This window comes from Martes martes (genome assembly GCF_963455335.1).
Source record: "Martes martes genome assembly, chromosome: 14".
NCBI classification, from domain to species: domain Eukaryota; kingdom Metazoa; phylum Chordata; class Mammalia; order Carnivora; family Mustelidae; genus Martes; species Martes martes.
The window spans coordinates 48,782,344-48,807,265 of NC_137902.1; positions in this window are offsets into that span (position 1 = coordinate 48,782,344).

Genomic DNA, 24,922 nt, shown 5'->3' on the forward strand with positions numbered 1-24,922 from the left:
ATATGCATCGGTTTACTTCCGCACCCCCAAATCCACTCCATTGTTCTCTTTGTCTATCATGATGCCATTGCCACACTGTCTTGATTACTGTAGCTTAACCGTAAGCCTTAAAATCAGGCAGTATTAGTCCTCCAACTTTGTTCGTTTTCAAAATTGTTTTGGTTATTCTAGGTCCCTTTCATTTCCATATGAATTGCAGAATCAGCTTGCCAATTTCTACAATTTTCATGCTGCGGCACACCCCCCTCTTTCTACTTGGAGCATTTGACAAGAAAACAAATAGGGAAAATCTGAGCTGGGGTTGGTACCGCAACTCTGAGCCAAGTAAGTACTCAGGAAGACTGAACTGAACTGAAGGAATTCATCTCCACCTCCAAGATGGAACAAGGGTGGTTTCGTACTTCTAACAAAGCATCCCAGGGCCGAAGGTGATGAATACATAAGCCCTCAGCAAGCTAGTCCCCTGACTCTGGGCATGGAGTATTGTCTCTTGCTCCTCCATTAAAACATACTCTCTTCCACTCTGCTCTTTCTTGGCCATTGGGTGTAGTTCCTGCCCATAAGGAGATCCCCTACTGTATCTGTATCTTCTATATCTGGGTAACCACAGAGTCCAGGACAGAAAAAATCCAGCCCTCAGTAGACGTCACAGGGGGAGCAGAGAAAAAGGAAAAGGAAATAGGCATGCCCTCTGGGAAATCCAATGGAATATCAATTGCTGGCCATTGCTTTTGTAGTTTTAAAGCTGTTTGGTGGGTTTTCTAGAAGTAATTATAGCTCCCATATAGATGCTAGGCCATGTGCTAAGCTCTGCTCTGCGTGAATTTTCTCATTCAGTCCTCAAAAACATTCAGTGAGTGAGGAGTATAATTAAACCCATTTTCCAGATGAACTGAAGCCTACAGAGGTTGAATGACCTGCCCAGGTCACTGCCAGCAAATGGCAGAACCAGAACAAGAATCAAGGTGTGTCTGATCCCAAAGCCCACACTCTGGACTGAACCCCAGGATGATTCTGCCTTTAGGGATGGGAAATGTAAAAGCCCCATAAATGTGGGTTGTCAGATTATCAACACGACTTAATAAGCTGCTGCTATGAGCCAGGATCAGCCTCAGGACCCCTTTGACATAGTCACATGTGACTAAACACTCAGGGAAGATGCCTGACTTTCTTCTCACTGGCTGGGCCGAAGGGAGTCATTCTCAGCAGCTTCTCTCCAGGTGGCCCCTTTATGACCACCCACACTTCCAGAGTTACATTTCTGCTACTTAAAACTTTTCTTACAGAGAGTTCCATCAAAAAGCTCAAGCCAGACTCTTATTGTCTCAAGTAGGCCATTCCAGAACCCATCCATGTAACTTGGGCCAGACCCAAGTTACACATCGCTTCTGGAGTCAGAGGATGGCAGCTGGCCCAGTGAAACTCCCCTGCCAGAGAGCAGGCGAATGGTGGATCCCCAGAAGAAAATGGAGGGCTCAGGAGACGGAACAACAGACGAACCCTGAATTCTCTCTGACTATGATATGCAGGGCAGAGCCACCCAGTCCACAAAGCATTAACTGATAATGCTGACTGCATTGTCAGGCTCTGTGTTAGGGGCCCAGAGCTGGTGTATGAAGTTAAGAATATGCAGAGTACAGCCTGCTGAAGGAGGAGGCACAAGCCACTCACATGGGGTCAGCCGGTAGCTCCCTTGGCATCTGATCTCCTGCTGCGGAGAAGCGAAAACCGCAAGGTCTCAGTACACTCATGAAGGAAATAAAGTCACAAGATTTATTATTTACAAATCCTAGAAATGGGGAGGTGAAAAAGGCAGGGGGAAGGGTGGTCCTCCATGCCAAGGCAAGAGCGAGAACTTTTCATGGGTTCAACTGTAAGCTGTTGTTTTAAAAGTTGCCCTGAGAAAAGCAAGGCGGGCCCTTGGGGCAAGAATCCTCAGCTCTGGTCCTCACCTAAGTGTCCAGACTTGGGGAGTTAGCAGGACTGTCATACTGCCAAATGCCTAGGAAGCAACTCAAAACAGCTGTATTATCATACTCTTCTGATGTTGATCCTCACAAACTCAGAGACACGTGTCTGCTTCCGACACTGGCTCCTCCTCTGTCCTCTGCTAGCCAGTGCATCTGAAGGCCTGGCACCCAGCCCGTGCCTGCAGAGGGCACGGGCTTCCTTCTGCTCCAGCAGCGGTCCTCTTTCAGATTTATACGTTCCTGTGTGCTCTTCTCCAGAATCTGGGTCTATATTTAGATACGTACCACTAGGGACAACGAAAAGGGCAGGTGGAAGTGGAAATGTCCCCATGCACCTGGACTATATGGTCACCGTACCCACTATCCTCTATCAAGCAGCATATGAACGAGGTCAGGAGACAATGTTTGGGCTGGCAACTGTACCCTTTCCCTGGGTGCCCTTGCAGAACGACACCTTGTCTCAGGTCCCAGTAGGGCAGAGGGGCTACTACAAAAGCTATTGTTGGCTCTAATTAACTGGGCAATTTAACACAGGACAGATGAGATGCCCACCAGCACATCTAGGATACATGACTTGGCCCCAGGATCCCAGGTCTCCTCTGGCCCACCGATGTCCAACCCCTAACAGGGTAAGGCAGACCCCGCTTTTCGAGGGAGTTACTGGGGTGCAAGATGTTTCACAATGCGGCAGCGGCAGCCACTGCAGCAAAAAAGGCAAGTTCAAAGGTAATTGGACGAGGAATTTTAAGCACCGCTGTTCCCGTGGCAAACTGCTTCATGAATACCCATCGGGATCTGTCCATATGGACAGCAGAAGGGCTCCTGCTGTTCTTTTGCTAATAAAAACTGTTGTGATTACATTTCCAATCCTCTCGGAACAGGGTCTCCGTGGGGCCGCAGCACGGCGTGCCGAAAATGTGTCTTCCAGGCTGATAGGCAGCCCCCCTCCCTGCTACAGAGGGGTGCAAAGAGCAGCACCCCTGGATGTGGAGGGAGCATCCTTAGGGGAGCTGGGGCTGAACAGGTGTGTGAGTGTATCTCTGACTGTGTAGTTTCACACATACACCACACACACACACACACACACACACACACACACACAGGAAAACCTTAATTAATGGAACAATCTTCCATAAGTGGTTCCAGTTACTAGCATTTTCCGGTTCATTAGAGGTTAACCTGCAATCACTTTTTTATTTCAACCTCCTTGTTGAAGTACATTAGTCTAATTTCACCCCTACCCTTGTGCCTGAGTTCCAGCCATTGTCTGTATAAGGAATGCCCTACCTGCCCCCCATTCCTTGTCAGTCAAAATCCTACCCATGCTTTCTTTCCGATGACAATTCAAACACTGCCTCCTCCATGAGGCTTTCCCTGATTCCCAGCCTGGGAGAAAATTTCCCTCCTGAATTTTCCTAGCCCTCTGGGGCTTACTCTTACAAAACACTTACACTTTCTATCTCTTCCCCTAGGAATGGCCAGACTCCAGCAGGTCACCACCACAGACTTGCCTCTGAAACCCCAGTGCCAAAAGCAAGGACCTAGGTCTCAGTAAGTGCATGATAGCTGTTCATTAAACAAACAAATTAATGTAACCTAAAGGTTTAGGAGACTGGGATGAATCAAAATTCAAGACTTCTAGAAAAATGAAAATTTTATAGTTTTAAAAAAAAAACAAATTCCTGCTTTCCTTATTTTCTTTGTCTCATAAAAGGACCAAAAAATATTACAAAGCTCCATTAATTGGAGTAATGGATAAAAAAAAGATGCAGTATTTAGAGAGAGAATGGAATATTACTTAGCCATCAAAAAGAACGAAATCTTGCAATTTGCAATTATGTAGCTGGAACTAGAGGGTATTGTACCAAGTGAAATAAGTCAGTCAGAGAAAGATAATTATTATATGATTTCAGTCATATGTGGATTTAAGAAACAAAACAAGACAAACATAGGGGAAGGGAAGGAAAAATAAAATAAGATGAAAATTACAAGGGAGGTAAACCATAAGAGACACTGAACTCTAGGTTTACTGCTTGTTCATAGAGCCAACTTGAGTTTGAGGCAGGCTGTGCTCCACATAGTAACTCAGGGACCCTGGCTGACGGTTTCTGCCACCTTAAATCTGCACCACCTAAAACTCCTAGCCTCCTCCACCACTGCAACAAGGAGAGGCTGTAGGGTTGCACACTAGATCTCCTATGCTTCATCCCAGAAGTAACCCCCTCACTCCTGTTCATAGCCATTGGCCAGAGGAGCACATGGTCCTGGGGGAGCAGATAGATCCTTGGTGAGATGGCTACCAGTGTCTTTGCCACATTCTAAGACACTCCTCACTCCTACTCTTCCATCTACTTATGGTAAATCCAGACTCCTCTCCATAAAACTGTCCTCCATAAGAAAGCCAACAGGACATCAGTGTCCCCACACATAGGGCCAGTGTTGCCAGCCCTTGCCGTAGGCCAAAGTAGCCCTCTCTCTGTGGCAAAAGAGCCTGGTTGGTGCCAATTTAGAAGTGAGCCAACCCAGGCATCTCCAGGCTCCAGAGCAGCCCCAACCCCCACTGCCATGGAACTGACATGGTTAGGCCCAGCTAAGCATTCTCTACTTCTCCGCTGACCAAGTCACCCTAATACGAAGAGCTATCCCAGCCAAACCATTACTCCAGCCCCTGCCATCCCTGCTCTACCCACTGTGGGCCTTTGTGCCTCCCAGCTCACGATGGCCATCCCTCTGCCTCAGACAGCAGCTTCCTAGGACAGATCCTCCTCACAGGCCACCAAGACCCTCCCTCTTGTGTAGTCCCCATTCTTCAGCCCCCAGTGCTGGTGGAGCAGGGAACAGCTGGAAAGAGAGACACATTCAGAGCCCATCAGTCCTTTGGGGGAGTTTCTGAAATATATTTTTATTCTTCCTACTTTGCTGATCCATCTAGAGGCCACGTTCCTCAAGTTCACAATAAAGAAAGCCTGAAGGGAAATGACTGACTTCATCAATAAAGTAGAGAATCTCCCCCTGCCCCACCTTCTCCAGCCAGAGGACAGCCTTGATCATGAGACAGGGAAGAAATGGAGTAGCTCCCACCCTTTTCTGATGCCCCCAGGTGAGTTATGTCAACTCTGAATGGTAAGAGAATGAGTGAATGAATGAATAAAGGTCACATGACAAGTGCTTAATGAATATCCTTTCATGTATTCTTCATAGTGTTAGCTGATGCCACATGGCAGCAGATCTTGGTCTTTCCAAGAGAATTAGGCAAGATTGCTGAGTAAAGAACAAGAGATTTCCTCCCCTAATTTTTTAATCATTCCTTATGCACCAGAATGTATAATACACATGGTCTTTATTTTCATTAGCTCTTTTGATCCTTACAACAACCTTACAAAATAGATTATTCTTTTTTTTTTAAGTTTATTTATTTATTTATTTATTTGACAGAGAGAGAGAGAGAGAGCACAAGCAGGTAGAGAGGCAGGCAGAGAGAGAGAGAGAGAGAAGAGGAAGCAGGTTCCCAGCTGAGCAGAGAGCCTGATTCGGGGCTCGATCCCAAGACCCTGAGACCATGACCTGAGCCTAAGGCAGAGGCTCAACCCACTGAGCCACCCGAAAATAGATTATTCTTACATTATGATGATTATCATTCCTATGATATATTATTCCTATGATTATTCCTACATTACATATTGAGCAAACTGGGCCTAAAGATGGTTATAAGAATAGCCTAGCTCGGGGCGCCTGGGTGGCTCAGTGGGTTAAGCCTCTGCCTTCAGCTCAGGTCATGATCTCAGGGTCTTGGGATCGAGCCCCGCATCGGGCTCTCTGCTCAGCAGGGAGCCTGCTTCCCTCTCTCTCTCTGCCTACCTCTCTGTCTGCTTGTGATCTCTGTCTCTCAAATAAATAAATGAAATCTTTAAAAAAAAAAAAAAAAAAAAAAGAATAGCCTAGCTCATCCAGCTTACAAAGGGTGGAGCCAGGCTCTGAGTTCAAAGGTCTGTTTGATGTCAAACATTGCTCAGGCTCTAAGAAATGTCCAGTTCTAGAATCTGATTGGAATTTAGTTCAATCAGAACTTCGTAGGCACCTCTATGGATGAGCTCCTACAGTCTATACTCTGTGATGTGGGGAATATGGATGAGTCATGATTCCTGTCCTAAAGGAGCTGTGATCCAGCAGAGGAGGTAAGATGAGGCCCTTAAGAACTGTGCCAAACCACATCCCCTCCTCATTGCATTCTGCACAGCATCGTGAAATGTCCATGGGTTCATGTTCATCCAGAGGAATAAGAGAGGGTTTCCCAGAGAAGGGAGGCATTTGAGCCAAGTGCTGGGCCTCAAAGGAGAAATAGGATTTGTGCAGGCAGAAAATGGGGCAGAATAGAGCTGGGGCCATGAGATTGCAAAATCAGGACAACAACGATGGCTTAACAAAGAATCCTGATCTTGGAAACCCACAGCCTGGGTTCATGTCCTCACTCACACAGGAGCTCTAAGCAACTCCCTGTGTTCTTGGAGCCTAAGTGTCCTTAGCTAGTACACTGGGATACTGACGATGATGCCACACCCCAAACCCATCTGGAGGATGCAGTAGGTGACAGCTATAAAAGCACTGGGTAAACGGGGAAATGCTGAACCAAAGTGGAGCATCGTGGTTGCCATGGCTACACACAGGGCACCTAGGGAAGCCACACTCCCAGCCATGAGCATCACAATGAGGCAAAAACCTCATTGTGGGTGGATTGCCCCCTCCTGCCACCCTCCTCTCAGAGAGTTCAAGACAAAGGTTGAGTAAGGAGGGCCTGCTGCTCCTTGGGGACCCACAGACAACAAACACAGTTGAGGCAAAAGTGGTGTGTTCTCTCCCAACATGATGCCTAAGACCCAGTGACATGGGAGGGACATGCTGTGTCTCCTAAAGATAGCCTGACTTCAGCCCCCATGGAGCCAGGAGCCTGAGCCATCTTCCAGTGGTAGCTCTGAAAATAAAGCTGCAAACAGGCCTCCTGCTCCCCTTGGCTGCTCTGGGGCCACAGGTGGGGTGTCTGCACCTGAAGCACTGGTAGAGAGGATGGAAATGAGGCAGTGGGCCAGGGGCTGACTTTACAGCCCCTGAGACCCTTCTGGAACCCACACTTGGAACATGTGGTCCTGTCTCAAGAGCACAACTGGGGAATGAATCAATGTCACTGACTTCAGGAAGTTTGCTGAGCATCGGGATTTGGCTAAGTGCTGGCAAAATATCTCAGTTCAACCAAAGTATTCATTATTCCCACTTTCCAGATGAAAAAACCAAGGCTACTCAGATAGGAACATGATTGGGCCACAGTCACACTAATGGTAAACAGCAGACTCAGGATATCATGGCATCTTTCTACATCAGACCCACTAATGTGGGGATGGCTTCACCCTCAGCCCCCTCATTCTGCACTGCCTCCATCAACTGTACTTGCCTCTCCTTGAGCTTCTCTTCCCACCCCCACCAGAGCCCCAGGTGCCACCCTGGTCCTCCCAAAACAGGCAAAGGAGAGTGTGGAGTGTAGGATCCATGAGGGATGGGATTGTATCTACTTTATGCTTCACTATTCCTTCAGCCTCTAGAATAATGCAGGATAGAGAAGGCACTCGATTCATACCTGTTGAATAAATAGCACCTTTTCTTTCTCCGATAGCCCAGATCCAATCCATTAAAATTCCACAGGATCTGCATTTCCAGAGCATATCCAGAATATTTATCTGAATGGCCCAAATAAAAAAAGACTGACCATACCAAGCATTGGTGAAGACATGAGGAATTGAAACTCTCAAACACTACTAGATGGAAAATAGTTCAGCCATTTCCTACAAAATTAAACATACACCTAGTGTAGGATCCAGGTGGCCCACAGCCAGCCATTTCACCCAAGAGAAAAGGAAGCATTTGTCCATACAAAGGTCTGTACACACATGTTCATCACAGCTCGATCTGTGACAGCCAAAAACTAGGAACAGGGCAAATGTCCCTAAGCAGGTGAATGGGTCCACAAACTGTGGTATCGTGGAGTCCGACTCCGCAAGGAGCGGGATGAACATGCAGCGATGGGACTGAGTCTCAAAATAATTATGAGTGAGAACAGTAAAAACAAAGAAAAGAGTACATATTTTTTTGTATGACTTCATCTATACAAAATTCTAGAAAGCGTCAATCAACCTGTCATGGCAGCAGGATCAGTGGTTGTCTGGGATGTGAGGGCTGGTGGGCCAGAGGTGGGGAGAAGGAGCAGGAGGGAGGGTCGTCAAGGGCCACGATGAAGCCTTTGGGCATCAGGGACATGCTCATTGTCTTGATTATTAGATGGTTGCAGGGAGGTATACATTTGCCAAGACACATGCAATGGTACACCGTACATGCAGTTTTCTGTGCGTCAATTCTATCTCAGTAAGCTGTTTGTTGTTCTAAAAAAAACATACATCCAAAATCCAACCAGTTCTTACCACCTCCATTGCTAACCACCCTGGTCCAAGGGCTACCACCTGGATGTCTCACTCTGTATGAACCAGCCCTGCTGAAATTTCTCCTGTGCCAGAATATTCCATCCTCTCTGCAGGAGATGTGGCAGTTCCTGCTCGCCAGGTCCACCCACCCCCAGCTGCTCTGCTAGTTGGCCGGCAGCAATTCACAGCTGCCTCTCCTCCAGAGCATTGCTCTTGGCTGACAGAAGTCACCTTGCTAGGGAGGTTATACCCCCATTGCAGGGACACCAACAGCCAGTATCTAGCTGACTGACATAGGGTACAGAAGTCTAATCCCCTTCCTTCAAAAGCAGATGGCTTTGCAGTATGGTTTGTACTCCAGAGTCTCACCATCGAGGGTCAGGCCAAAGCCAGACTTTATCTGCAACCACATTCTTGCTTGGCTCCTTCCCCTCCCTTGTCCTAATTTATTCCCTTTCCCTATAGGTTTGTTGTTGTTGTTGTTGGTGGTGGTGGTGGTGGTGGTGGTGTTGGTAGTGGTGGTGTTTTAAGCAGGCTCCATGCTCAGCATGGAACCCAATGTGGAGCCCGATCCAGGGCTTGAACTCACAACCCTGACATCAAGACTTGAGCTGAGATCAAGAGTCAGACACTTAGGTGACTCAGCCACCCAGATGCACCCCCACCACTACCATAGGTTTTTCCTAAAGGGCCCTCCCCCAGTAAATCCTGGAAACCTGAATACTTTCTCAAGCTCTGGGAACCCAATCTAAGACAGTCAGTGCCAGGGTGGACCCGGGCAGCAATCTGAGCATAAGATCTGGAGGGGATACCCTGTGGGCCCTGTGGCCGTCCAGAGTAAGTGGTGGCAGTGCAGTTGCTAAGCCTTCCCCCTGGGGAGACGGGCGGCAGGGGGAGGGAAGGAGAGGGCTACCTACTCATGTAGTATCTCTGGAGTTTGAGAGAAACAGGAGAAAAAGCATAAGGACTAGCAAACTGGTGGCTACTGCGAAACACCGATGCTTTGAGGAGAGAAAATGACAAGCTTGGGACAAGCAAGCATTAACTTAAAGCAACTGTGAGAGGCAGGGGACTTCTTCAACAGCAGTTAAAGAGCCTCACCTCCAGCAGTTAGCAGACAGACTGGAGACTAAACCCAGGACAGAATTGTAAGAGAAGTCTTCTCAGCCCCAGTAATTCGGATAGGCCAGATCAAGGCCCTGAGAGGAAGAAGTAGGGCCCTGCAATTTGGGATAGAGATATCCAAGTAGATACGCTTGAACCCCCAATTCTCCTGAACCCCTGGGCCTGCTGAAAAGGCCCAATGCTCACCCCCTTGCTTTAAGTCTGAATAGAAGCCTCAGCCTTTGAGGATAATGCTGGCCCTCTCCGTGATGCTCCCCAACTCCTTTCCTGGCCACCAGAGCCATAACCAGGGCCAGAGTGCAGCACGGATTCACCAGCAAGTGCTCAGCCTGCTAGGGGAGAGAGAGGTCGTGCGCTGAAGGAACGAAAGGTTAAGATCCAGCTCACAGGAACCAGGAGAGCATGTATGGAAGTGGATGCTGAAGGAGGGAAGCAGAATCTCAAGCTGGATCAAGAAATGTCTATCAAGGAACACCTGGGTGGCTCAGTTCGTTAAGTGTCTGCCTTTGGCTTGGGTCATGATCCCAGGGTCCTGGGATGGAGTCCCACATCAGGCTCCCTGCTCAGTGGGGAGCCTGCTTCTCCCTCTGCCTGCAGCTCACCCTGATTGTGCTTGCTCTCTTTCTCTCTCTCTCTCTGATAAATAAATAGGTAAAATCTTGAATGAATGAAAGAAAGAAAGAAAGAAAATAAAGAAAGAAAAGAAATGAAATGAAATGTCTATCAATATGGAGGCACCCTCCACATTGCAGGATTCGACACCCTGGTGAAGGAGCCCTGGAGGGTGGCCCTCTACACAGCTAGTATGGCTATTGGAAGCTGCTGTCAAAGACTGTGAGGAAAGGGATTCAAAGACGCAAATTGAAAACTTCAATTCAATTAATGTTGAAGGACCATGTGACCCTTAAAGCCTAAGATATTTACTGTCTGGCGCTTTACAGAAAAACTCTGTTGACCTCTGATGGATGGACATGACTAATAACAACATCACATCCTCAGGGATGACTGGCTGGCTCAGTCAGAGGAACAGGTGACTCCTGACCTCAGGATCATGAGTTCAAGCCCCGAATTGGGTACAGAGGTTACTAAAAAAAATAAATAAATAAAAACTTTCTAAAAAATAACATTGTGCCCTTAAGAGTCAACAAGGGTATGATCTATGTATAGAATCAAATGAGGTGAAGCATGAGCAGAAGACTGAGATTAGATACCCCAATGGAGGAAATCAGTCCTTTGCTCAATTTCTAGACTTGCCCCAGTTCTCAGACCCAGAACCCCAGCTGATAAAGAGAACTGGTCCCTGTAAGTTAGTACCTCGCAACAGTATATTAAATATGGGTAGTAGTCATTCCCAGCTGGAACTACTTTCATTTGCTCGAGGGAACAGAGAATTACCATATGGAAATGGAATGTGCAAACCTTTTAAGGGACGTTAGAGGGTATAAGCTAGTATAGATACCCCAAGACCCAAAGTCCCATTATGGCTCCTTCTTTAGAGTAGAGGCATATGAGGGTTCAGATTAACAATGGTCATGGCCCAGAATCAGTGGTCATTTCTCAATTCCCAAATACATAGTTGGAATGTATCTGCTTAGCAATGGGGCAGAACTTCAGAATGATTCTTTGTCTAATAGAATGAGCTCTTCTAGCACAAAAGGCTATGTGGAGCTGAAGCTGCCCCCTTCCCTGGACCCAGATGGTAAATCAAAAATATTACCACTTCCTGGGGAATAGAAGAGATTATCATCATCCCCAAAGACTTAAAAAATGTGGAAGAGTTGGTCCCTCTGTCCTGTCTCCCATTTAACACAATAGTCTGACCTCTGTCATGGCAGACAACAGTGAACGATGACAAACTTTACCAAGTAGAAGCCCCATTTGCAACTTCTGAGCTGGATGTGGTATCAATTTTTTTTTTTAACATTTTATTTACTTGAGAGAGAGCATGCATGCATGGGAGTGGGGGAGGGGCAGGAGAGAGAGAGAGAATCTCAGGTAGACTCTGTGCTGAAAGCAGAGCCCAACATGGGCCTGATCTTACAAGCCTGGTATCATGACAAAAATCATGGCCAAAATCACCTAACTTTCTGGGTCACCGAGGCGCCCTTGGATGTGGTATCTTACCTAGAACAAATTAACATAGTTGCAGGTAAGTGATATGTGGCTATTGATCTGGCAAATGCTTTCTTTTCCACAACCAGCAGAGAGGAGGATCCAAAGCAGTGGGATGAACAGCGGTATTCATTCACAGCCCTCTGTTCAATCTGTCACAGGACCCTGCTCATTCTCCTTCATTTTGTCATAGCATATCCACAGAGGACTAGACCATCTAGGCATTCCACAGAACTTACTTGTTCACTATACTGATGACATCATGTAAATCAGACCTTTAAGAGTAAACAGTAACAAGCACGACAACAAGTAAAGATCTAGAGGGTAGGACATAAACCCTACGAAGATTCAGAAGCCTTCCGGAATCACTGTTTTTAGAGATTTCATGGTCTTGGGGGATATTGGGACATCCCTTCCAAAATGAATAGCAAATTATTGTATCTTGTCCCTGGGGACTGAGACTTTCTTTTGGCTGTGTCTTCTGTGTCACTGAAGTCTCAGCACCCAGTAACACAACGCCTACCACAATAATAAATGCGTGCATGAACGAATGGAACTAAAGCAGCCCAGAAGTCAAAGCCATGGCCAACACCATCCACATCACAAGCCGCCAAACCTTGAACTTGCCTCTTTTGAGGCCAAACCCTGGTACAGTCAAGTCTGAATAAATGAATAAATAGGAGAAGCAATTCATGCTTCTAGGTCATTCTCTATAAAGAATCATTCCAGGTTCCTCAGGTTCCTATGACCAACTCATACAGATGACTCTAAGTCGTGAAGGCTTTTAAAGGGAAACAGAAACCAATACCTTTGAACTCCTGTCATGTGTTGGACACTATGTGCATCACATTATTTCATTTTAATAGTTCTCTCAGATTTTACTAACATCCCCACTGTACAGATGTTTAAGAGGTTCCCAGTAAGCAGAGATCTCAGACCCAGCTGCCTACAAGGATGAGTAGGTAGAAAATGAGCAAAGTGTCCCCAGTCACAGGCAGCTGGGAGATGTGGAGATGATGACAAACTGGAAAGTGTGTGTCCTGTCACAATAACCAACACATGAGGTAAAAATTTCTCCTGATGATTGTTCAAAAGAAGCTAGAAATCACAGCTTTGGGGAGAAATCTCCTCATTGGTGACTGCTAACAATTAATTCAACAAATTACAAAACCCTGTGAGGGTCAAACAAAATGCATGTCAGGGCCTTCTACGACCCATGGGCCATAAGTTTTCAACTTCAGTGGTCAAGGATTCAAGCATCAGGAGATATTAGAATAAAACCCCTAAGGGTCCTTCATACCCAATATTCTGCCATCCTGTGGCTCCAAAGGCCCTTCAGTTCTCTGATCACCAGGTCTGTGGGGAGAGGCCTTCTCCTCCCCCTCCCCAGGCATGATCTCTCCCAACCCCATCATTTCTGTGTTCACCCGTCTAAGAGACAGACTCAAGCCTTCTGGGTGGGCAGGTTAACTCAGAGCTTTAAGGATCTAGTTCTGCTTTCTCCAGGGATGGGAGGGCACAGCATTCCAGCCCAAAGGAGGAAAGATTCCTAGCATCTGACCCTGTCATTGTTCCTGAAGCCTTTCAAACTTCCACATGCTCTGGTCTCTTTTGTCCCTCAGCATGGCAAGGTGGGTGTTACTACCTATCTGATGGGTACAAGAACCGAGGCTCAGAAAAATTCAAGTTTGCCCAAGGTAACACAACAATGTTGCTGGGACCAGACTTGAGTTTCCTGAGATGCTTTTCTAGGGCTCTTTTCACACAGCCACTCCATCCAAGACAACAGATGCCCCTGGACAGGCCTGGAACAGCCACATGGAGCCTTCCAGCCCAGGGCCGTCTAGCCAGCATCGTCCACCATGTATGCCTGGGAGCCACAGATGGTTCTGCCGGCCCTCCTGCCCACACCGTGGGTCCTCTGGGAAGCTCCCTATCCCCAGTAATATAGCCCCCAACGTGCTGGCTTCCACTGCAGCCATGCTATCTGTCCCCAGTCCCCAGCCTGTGCTGAGAGGTTCATTTGCCTACTGAAACCGTGGGCATTAAAAGGGCCAAGGAGGATTTTGTAACCACTGACTGCTGCTGTTGCTAAGAAACAGGTCCTTTAAATTCAATTTACAAAAAAGATAGAGAGAGTAAGTGAGCGAGAGCAAGGAAGAGATGCTTGAACATCTGGTTATCTTCCCTGGCTGTCTCCAGTGACTATGAAAATGAGATAAGTACCTTCCGAGACGCATGCCGACCCTCTTCAAGCCACTTGCTAACTTTCCTCTGAGCTAATATTTTACACCAGCAGTGGGACAGGGGGCAGGAGGAGGAGATGGCAGTGGGGGAGGGGGCTCTTTCTGAAAACTTGGTGGGTTTAAGACAATTCCAGCCACCTTTTCCCCTCCACGCATGACTCAGTTGCCCAAGACAGTGAGCTCCCTGGTTCTTGAGGCCAGTGCCCCTCACCCCTACTCCTACTGTCAGAATAAATTCTGCACATAAGCCTAATCTTTGGTTTAGGATTTCCACACAGGTTATGTTAGCTCTTATGCAGTAAATAAAATTTCCCACATCACAGATGAGGAGGGGAAGAACATGGCTGTTGGAAAATGCACCTGTACCAGGAGTGGAAGGGGTATGAGCCTCATCTGCCAAGAGCAGGTTCAGCCATTCACTTCCCTCTTTAGGCTCACACAACTCAGCCATCTGCTGCAAAGTAGAGTTGGACCATGACTTCCCACAGTGTGCACCACATACAAACAGTGTTTCAGGGGAAGTTACTGGGTGTTTGGTTAAAAAAAAAGAGTTTTCTGGCCAAAAAAGTTTGGAAAACACTGGGCTAAAGTGAAATAGGCCTCCCCACTAGCAGATTTCTCAGAGCCTTTCATGTTTTAATGTGCTACAGGAATCTCTGAGCAGTTCCCTATCTCGGCTCGGCTCCCACCAGAAGCAGGCTATGATACAAGGGTTTGAGCACAAGTAGTTGATTTGGAAGGTGATCCCGGGGAACCCTGGTAGGGAAATAAAGAAGAGAGGCAGGGAAAGGAAGGTGGCCATGATGGAGGAGTTATCAAGCAAGTCACCTCTGCGGGCAATGGGAGTTTTGTCCAGGGGGCTCTCTAGGAGATGGCATGGGATGCATGTCTCAGAGTTATCCCACCTGGAAGCAAGGGAGCTGGAGAATTCATACTCCAGCTGCGGCCGGTCATTGGTCCAGGACTGCTCTTGCCAGGCTGGGGAAGGGTGTCAGTAATCCTCATCAATTGTCAGGCACTTCCTGTCGTTCCCCAGGCATGAGCAGAAAGACCTCAGGCAGAACTGGCAGTTGGAAGTCCAGCCCAGTGCCCTAGCCTGGCAGCGACTGGGAGAGACAGGAGAGACCCAGACAGTGTCTGCCATGGACAAGGGAGAGAGCTGCCCTTTCTAAGGCTTATTGACCACGAAACTCTTTAGAGATCAGCTCCCAGAACAACACATGGTCCGTGGAAGAGTTCATCAACCTAAGAGCTTTCTGAGGGCAAGGCACCTCAACGAGTCTGAGGCAATAATCTCACAATGGCCAAAGAGATACGTTTGCTCACCATTTCCCAAAAGCTGGACAGATGAATTCTCACAAGCATGAGGCAAGTTTGGCATTGATCTGCTCCCAGTTCATCTTTCAGAAGATTCTGCCCCATTTCTGAGACCCTGCCCCCTGACCTAGGTTCCGATCTGACCATCCCAGTATGACCTCGTACCCGTATGGTTAACTCCTGCTACAACAGGTCTATCATATTCTTAGGGCCCCCCACCCCAGGTCACTACCTCCTTCTGAGGTCCTTAAGTTAGCCAAAAACAGAGAAACTATCCTAGAGTGCCTCCTCCACTCACCCCTCTTCTTTCACTGGTCACCCGGACTTGCAGCCTTGTTTTTGAAAATAAATAACAATAGTAATCCCAAGAGAGGCAATAGCAGGATGGTTAAGAGCTTAGGTACCTGAAATCAAATTGTACCTCCACTACTCACTACCGGCATGGCCTTGAGCAAGTTATTCAATCTCCTTGTGCCTCAGGTTTCTATAAAACAGAAATAATAACAATACTTCCATCATAGAGTTATTACAACTTGTTAGTTATTATTAGAATGCAATGCACAGTGCCTGAGGACAGTAAGTACTCAAGAATGATGTCATCAGGAATAAAAATGACAGCAGCTAATGTGTATTGAGGGCTATCACATGCCAGATACTACGACAAGCACTTTGTATGCATTAAATCACTGAATCCCAATTATCTACCTACCTGCCTACCTATGTTATCATTCTCCTCTCTATGTAGAAATGAGGCTCAGAGCAGTCATGCTGCTGGCCCAAAGTCACTATGTGGGTAAACAACCAGGAATGCTTGTTTGATGGTGGAATCTCAGAAATGCAAAACAAGGTTTGCTACTGCTCAAAGACTACTACTAGGTTTGTCTTCTAGGCAAGGATTGTTCTCTTTCCTCATCCCAGAAAGCTATAGAAAATGAATGGCTCCCCTTGGACCCCAAGATAAATACCTGATCTTTGGAAGTAGAAGCTTTTTACCTATATCCTCTCTGCCAATCAAAGCCTGTCCCATGCCATTAGATTCCCTTTCTCCCAGGAAGTCTTCCATGATCCTTCCCATACCCAACCACAAGGAGGTCTCCCTCTCCCTAGGTGGAATACTATCCATATGTGACATCGCTTTGGTATGTTGACCTCCTGTTATCTTTGTGTAGGTCTCTGCAGATTTGATCTTATGAGAAGATATGGCTGCCCACAGTGGCAGAGGCATTGCCTTAAACCCCAGGCTACATTCCTGAGTCCAAGTGTGTCTGGTACTCAATAAAGAGCCACACATCCTAGCACTGAGAGAGAGATGAGAAATTATCAAGCACTCTCATCCCTTCCCTGCATTTTACAGAGAGGGACAATAATCTGCTTCAGTCACCCAACCAGGCAATGGAAGAACCAGACTCAAACCCAGGATTCCTGACTCTCAGGCCACAGCTCTCACTCTGAGGATGCAGAAGACTATTTCCAGCATGATTCATGATCTTGAATTAATCACTAATATTTCTAGCAAGGAACTTACATCACCCTGCCTCCCTACCGCCATCACCCATCAGAGAGGGGACACTGAGTCCGCCTCTCATCTCCCTGGCCCACTTGCTCCTCCTCTCCTTGTGACTTCTCTGCAATTATAGCCCAGTGTCTGGAGGTTTATATCCCACCCACCCCTGAGACACTGGAATGTCAGCCATTAGTCTCTATTCTCTGCACTCTCAAATGAGAGAACCAAGATTAATGAAGCATCTTCTCTCAATCAAGAAGCCATTTCAGGCTGTGCTTTTAAGCCCAGTGAGTTGTGCAGATGAATTAACACCATTTGACCTTTTTATTTTCCATGGGAAGATTTGTGCGCTCCCCTCTACCCCCACTCCATGTGAAGAACAAGCATGCTCCCAGCCACTTACATTCAGCAGCCTCAAGTGTGGGCCCAGAGAGAGGGTATCGTGTCCCAGCACTGCAGTCAGATTACTCCTCAGAGTGGCTGGGAGAGGGGGAAGTCGGTGGATGTCATTTCTGGGGGCTCCTCAAACTCAACACACCCACATCTAACAAAATGCAAGAGACCCTCCTCTCTCAACAGGCAGACAGAACCTGGGAAGGGGCCCCAAAAGGCAGCTCTTGCCAAGCCAAGTCCTCGACATGCAATGGGGGAACCAGAACTGAGTCTGAAGCTAAGCCAGAGCAATATTTGAAAGAGCTAACAACAAAACATAGCATGCACACCAACCTACCAGAGCAGACACCTGCCATAAACCACCATAATGCTACCCAGGCACATCCCAGGGGCTATTGGCTGCAAACAGAGCATTTCCTCTTCCCAAGAAATAGGAAGGGTTGGGGTGTTGATCCAGAAAGAGAAAGAACATGCAAAGAGAGAGGAAGACCAAGTAACATGGCAGAAGGCTAGAATCCAAGTCATAGAAACAGTCAAGGGGCATTAAAAAAAACAAAAATGTTTTGTCTTAAATTTTAAGTTGTTTATGTTTTTGCAAAATAAATCACTCCTTCACAAGCTTTCAATGGATGTTTCTAAACACTCAAGTGCCTGAGAGAATGGGGTATGTGTGTGTCTTTGTGTGATGTAGCAGGGGTGGGAGTAATGGGGAAAGGGCTGAAGTCTATATCTGACCCCCCACATTTCTGGACAAGAATAGCACATAAGGGTCCCTAAGTCATCACTAGACTAAACTAATTCAGCAGAAGCTCAAAGCAAGAGATGACCATGAGCAACGCAGGCTTTTTTTAAAACTCTTAGGGTCACATTTGTTTCTAACAAATCTATTCAAGGTTCAAGGAACCTCAGTCCACGAAAATCTTATTTGGATCTGAACAAGCAGAGTAATCCAAAGTGACATCTGAGTTACACAAGCAAGATTGAAGTCACCCTCTCTACTACCAGCATCTGCCCATACCCCCTTTATGTGGCTGAATGCCACCCCAAGCCAGGAGGGCCAAACCCTGGAGTCATCCTTGACCTGTGCCCTCACTGCTAGTGACCAATGCTGTTAGATGCCTTCCCAATATCCATTCCCCACTTTTTCCAAACTAACAGAGCCATAATTTGGTTTGGGGGCAATGTGCCCAGTCCTAGAAAATGGATTGCAATCAGTCTGAGCTAATTGTGTAATTGTGACAATCCATTTCTCATATTCCCTGCCTCCCTTGCATCTAAGAGTGGCCATGTGAGTCAGGTTCAGCCAACATAGTCTAAGCAGAAGTCTGCCGAGGATGATTCTGAGCATTTAGTTGGCTCTTCTGATAGAAGGAACTGATGGGGCATTGTCTTCCTCTTCATCTGGGAAGGGAATGTAGAGGAGATATCTGGAGTTCTAGTAGCCATCTCATGACCACTGTGAGAAAGCCCAAAGAGCATCACAAAAGTAGGCTCTGACAGTACACACAACTGAACCCTGCCTACAACCACCAAGACTCAGAGATATTCTGATATGAGAAAATGAACTCTACTTTTGTAAGTTAAAAGTAATCAAGTGTTCTGTGTCTTGTACCTGAACACATCCTAAGTGATCCACTCCCCTTTTCACATATCCAAATTGTCACCAAATCCTATTCCCTCCATCTCCTGAGCACATTTCCCTCCAAGCACCTGGTCTCCACCTCTGTTCAGCCCAAGCCCTTTATGAGGACACTAAAGGAGTCTTCCTAAAACATAGATCACTGTGAAGCCCAGCTCTTGTTGCTTTAAGAGAAGCTTCAATTCAAGGTTCCTTATGACATTCCCCCACCTGCCTTCGAGCAGGTGATTTGTAACTTAATAAATATTTGTCTCCTTTTTTCAAAAAAATGGCATTTAGTGCCCAGAGCAAGTTAGAGAAGTATAGAGACAGATGAGCCACAAAAAAGGAGGCATTTTTGGGCTGTGCCTATGGCCTGCCAGAGCCGTGTTAAGGACTGTGGACTTAATTCAATATGAAGCCATTGAAGGACTTTATTCAATATGAGCCTGCAGACGAAGGAGTCGAAGGCAGAGGCAGGGAAGGCTATAAAGACAGCTACCTGTTCCCCAAGACAGCTCCCTGTTCCACTCCTTGTTCCCAGGGCCCCCAGTGCACATGCCGCCCTCCCGTGCAGACGTCCGCATTTGGGCTGTGTGAGGGCCAGGAGACATGTGACTCACATAAGATCATCCTTCTCCTCATTGTTTCCCTTTTCCAATATGGAAAAAAAAAATGACTTTGGTCTCTGCCCACAGCTGTACCACTCATGACATTCATCCCAGTGTGACAAGAGAGGCCGCGTTGGCCAGGAGTGGAAGGACAGAACCATCTGGACACCTGCCTAAGCTCACACCTGGGCAAGCTTGGCATTTCCCAACAGACATGGCAAAGCACCTCCTGGGGAGTGGGTCAGCTCAGAAAACTCCCTGTACAGAAAAACAAAGCTTCGAAACCCCATCAGCAGGAGCTAAAATCCATTCCTAAAATAAACAGAACCCAGCCACTCACTGTGTCTCTACAGCTAACTCACAACTGAAACAGCCAATCTAAATATCTTTTTTATTTGGTGCTTCTTTCATAGCTTGTCAATAAATATTTTCAGTTTAAAAAAAAAATGTTTTGACTTCCTTGCAGGAATATGTACTCTCCTTATATCAAAAAACATCTAAAGCTTTATGATCAAATTTTTTAGCAAATGGATAGAAATCCAAAGGGGAAATACATTGTGAAATATGCAAAACAAGCCTTCCCACTCTCCATTAAAAAAAACAACACAGCAGCACACATGCAACTCCCCAGCTCATTCTCCAGAGCCCCAGAAACCTCCTTGCCCTTGGCAGCCAGGCCGTGGAGAGCCCCCCCAAATCCCCACCATCTGGCATTTTTGTCTGCAAAGCACAGGCCCTTCTACCCTGGGCTGCCTGCCCACTCTGCGGATGGAGGCCAGGCGCTGGCGGGGACTGCCTGGGCTCTGCCTCCCTGCTGGGTACACACACACACACACACACACACACACACACTCTCTCTAACACTAACACTCTCAGCCCTGCTGCTTCCTGGCCCGGCATGGTGTGCTCAGGCCAGGCCTGCCACTCTGTCCTGACCCCGCCTTCCCCACACACCAGCCAACGGGGTCCAAATGTCAGAGAGAGGGTGAGGGAGGAAGTGGCTGGACTGGAGAGGGGAGAGCAAGGCCCTGGGGGGTAAGTGGGCAGGTGGTAGAGAGGGCTTCATTTGCTGGACCATCTGTCAGAAGCAAAGGAAAGGCACCCAGCTCCACAGCCCAGGACCCTCATGCACACATACTCGCACACACTCACACGTGCACATGCCCACGCTCACAATACACAACCACATGCATACACACATAAACATCCACACATGTGCACGTACCCACAGAATCCCACACATAATGATAGACTCAAACAGGGCCGCCTAGGTGGTTCAGTTGATAGGCATCTGCCTTTGGCTCAGGTCATGATCCCGGGGTCCTGGGGTCAAGCCCCGCATTGGGCTCCCTGCTGGGCAAGAAGCCTTCTTCTCTCTCCCACTCCCCCTGCTTGTGTTCCCTCTCTCACTGTGTCTCTCTGTCAAAAAAATAAATACAATCTTTAAAAAAAAAAAGATACACTCAAACACACATCCTTGTCGACACGTGCACACACAAATATACACAAATGGGCACCTACACACACATACACAAGCATATGCACAAATAAACATACCACCTATAGAATCATATACACACTCACACTCACGCATACAACCGTGCACACAGACAGACACAACCATACGCATGCATATTAAACCAACACCCATATGTCGTCAAACACACATGAATCACACACTCCCACACTCATCCATTCTCTCTCACATGCATCCTTACACACCAAGCATAAGTAAACAATTATGTATACATACACATGCCTGCAGACACACAGTACACATGCACAAAGGCACATGCACACACATATACTCCTGCCCATGCTCTGCCACTGCCACCCAATACGGATACACCCATATCCACAGACACTCTCTCACACGCACACCCAAGTACGCAAATGTTTGCATACACAAGGACATAAATATACAACTATGCTGTCCTAGTGAGGTCGGGCTGCTTTAATCAAATACCACAGACTGGGTGGCTTCAACAATAAGCACTTATTTCTCACAGTTCTGGAGGCTGAGAAGTCCAAGGTCAAAGCACTGGCCGACTGGGTGTCTGGTGAGGACAGTCTTCCTGGCCTGTGAACAGCCGCCGTCTAGCTACATCCCCAAATGGCAGAGGGAGCGCTCCAGGGTCTCTTGCTTTCTTTATAAGGGCGTCCATGCCATCATGACCTCATCTAACCTTATTACCTTGCAAAGATCCCGCCTCCAAACACCATCACACTGGGGGTTAGGGTTTCAATGTATATTCATATAATATACATTGGGAGGCTGAGCATACAATCAGTCCATAGCATATATGCACACACACAAACATACATGCACACCCACACATGGTCACACACACGCACATACCCCTGCACACTTGTGTAGGCAATCACACATGCATATGCTTATACCAACACAAAGACTCATGTATACAGCCAAAACAGACACATTCACACAACTGTCTACTAACACATACACACCCACACTCAGACATACTTATACATGTATACATGCTCACAAATACAGACACAGACATATGTCTACTCATGCAAACATATCCATATAATCCCACATGCAGAAATACACTGATGCACATGTATACCTCCTCACAAGCACATATATGTCCACACACACATTTCTACAATTACATAAGTGCATACATGAGCACACAAACAATCACATGCACACGCATATAAGCCCATTATCTCTCTCTCTCTCTCTCCCATACACAGACACAGACAGCCTGCTGGCCATCTTTTCTTCCCATTAGGAAAAATCACATTTACTGCCAATATGAAGAAGACTCTGGTATGGTCACACCACTAGGTCTCCAGGAGTGAGAACAGCTGCCACCATTCCCCACTATCTCCAACATGAACCCACATTTACCCTCCCCTGCCTTCACCACCTCAGCACCATCTACTGTCCCCCGGGGGGACACCTGGTCCAGTGTTCTCAAGCCTGGCCACGTAGCAGAATCACTCAGCACTGTCCATCAATACTGACCCTGGGACCCTGATTCAATTGATCTAAGGTGGGACCTGGGTACTGAGTTGGGATTTTTAAGTTCTACAGCCTCTCTGGCATAAATCCCCATCCCAGCTCCATAACTTCAGAGCACTTAAGCAGGAATTACTTTCTCTAGCTCTAAAATGGGAGAAACAATAATGCCTATTTTATAGGTTGTTCTAGGATTAAACCAGATAATCCATCCAAATCACAGAGTGCATAAATGTTAACTATTGTTACTATTACTAGTTTTATAAGACCACAGTATATTCCTGGAAAATGTTGAGTCCAAAATTTAAAAAAAAAAAAAAAAAAAAAAAAAAAAAAAAAACCCTGAAAGTAACCGCTGAAATTTGTATGACCCAGAAACCATCTGGGCCCATCTGGTCAACCTCCTTCTGACCCCTGTCCCCCGCAGGACCCACAGTGCATTGGTACTTCTACCACCCAGAAGCCACCCTGAGGGACTAAGCATCACCCTCTTCCTGATTGTTGTTTTCTTCTCCTCTTATTTTCTTTAGTACAATAATGACAAAGACATCCTCCTACACATGGCTAAGGCTGCACAATCTAGAGTGGGTTCCCATCATGCAGGTCTGCCACCCCTCTGACATGTCAGAATTATCCAGTCCCCACTGTTGTGATGAGAAAGCAGAGCCACAGAGAGCTTGGCAATGTGTCCCAAGTCAGTCACCAAGCAGCAGATGTGTTTGGTTCCATGTCCAGAGTTTTCTCCACTGACATCCTGCCAGGCTCTTACTCCTCCACCTCCATTCTCTGTGCCCCCTTCAGACTCTGTACTCCCTTTCCCTCCACTCAGAGGTCCTTCACAGCCAGGGTGGCCTGCCACTCTCGTCAGGAGAACAAGGGGTGTCACAGACTTGATGGGTAAGCATTTAACACCATGGTGAGAAGTAGTTGATTATAGCCCTATTCCAGAAATGCTTAAAATGGAGGGAGGAAGAGAAGATAATCAGTATTGGTCAGTGGACCTCGGATCACACTACTAAAAGCTGGACCTAGGGGAGCCTGGGTGGCTCAATCAGTTAAGCAGCTGCCTTTGGCTCAGGTCACGTTCCCAGGGTCCTGGGATGGAGCTCTGCGTCAGGCTCCCTGCTCAGTGGGGAGTCTGCTTCCCCCACCCACCCCTGCCTGCTGCTCTGCCTACTTGTGCTCTCTCTCTCTGCCTCTCTCAAATAAATAAACAAAATCTTAAAAAATAAAATAAAATAAAAGCAGGACCTAGACAAGAAGGAAGAAGGGGACAAGACCAGTATTTCTGACTACCTCCTAGCCCAGAAGCACTGTGAAGACAAAACTTGATATTGTAGGGAAGATAAAAGAAAATGTGGGATCAGAGTACCAAATTGGCTTGAGTTCCAGCTGCACCATGTCCTAGCTATGTGATCTTACTGTCGTAGCTTCTTTAAAGGGTACAGTGGGGTTTGATGAGGTCAGACCTAGAATATATGATCGTCTGGTGCTGGAACACCCGAAGAACTCAATAAACCTTGGCTATTTCAATCTTATTAACTATTATCCATATTTCAAAGCTTTATTAAAGAATCATGGTCCAAGTGAGGACTCCAGATTATTTCAAAATATATTCTATTTTGAGTGAACAAACATGGTGTCCACTGGCTGGACTCTGTTATCAGGCGCAAACTCCCAGGGTTATCTCATTCTCTTCCCCACATATAACCACGGAGGTGGCACAGCTCCTCTTCCCAAGGAGTTTAGAGGCTCCTAGAGAAGAAAGAAAAGTTTAGGGGGGCGCCTTGGTGGCTCAGTCAGTTAAGCAGCTGCCTTCAGCTCAGGCTGTGATCCCAAGGTCCTGGGATCGAGCCCCTCGTCGGGCATGCTGCTCAGTAGGAAGCCTGCTTCTCCCTCTCCCATTCCCACTGCCCCTGCTTGTGTTCCCTCTCTCGCTGTCTCTCTCTCTGTCAAATAAATAAGTAAAAATCTTTATTAAAAAAAAAAAGTTTAGGAAGAAACAATATAAGGAATTAGATGAAAAATGAATAAAATGATCCATGCCCATGTGCAAATAAGGAAAATGAGATTCGGAGAAGCAAAATAATTTGCCCGAGGACATGCAGCTGATAAAGGGGAGGGCAGGGCCTGCAACTCAGGCGGTCCCAAAGCCAAATCTCAAATCTAATGCTCTTTGCACCAAACATAAGAGCTCTGGGGACTTGATTTTTAGAACAAATAGAAACTCTGGCAGACTGAGTGGTGGGTTCTGATAGAAAGAGTGATCTAAACCCCTGAGTGACTCAAACTTAAAAACAAGAAGTCTTGGAGAATGACTAACGAGGATCAAATGGGAAGTTTTGAAACTCCCATCCATAAACACAGCAAAATACATAAGCCATCCAGGAGTGACCCTCAAGGAGATAATACGCCATTTTCAGAGAGGCCTCCAAGAGCTAAACAAACAAACACACCGTATTTCTACATTTGAAGAGGGCCTATTGAGCAAATGTTTATTTTTCCAACTTAGTGCATGACTTTAACTGACTCTAATCAAAATCCTAAGGGAATTTTCTTTAGAAACTGTA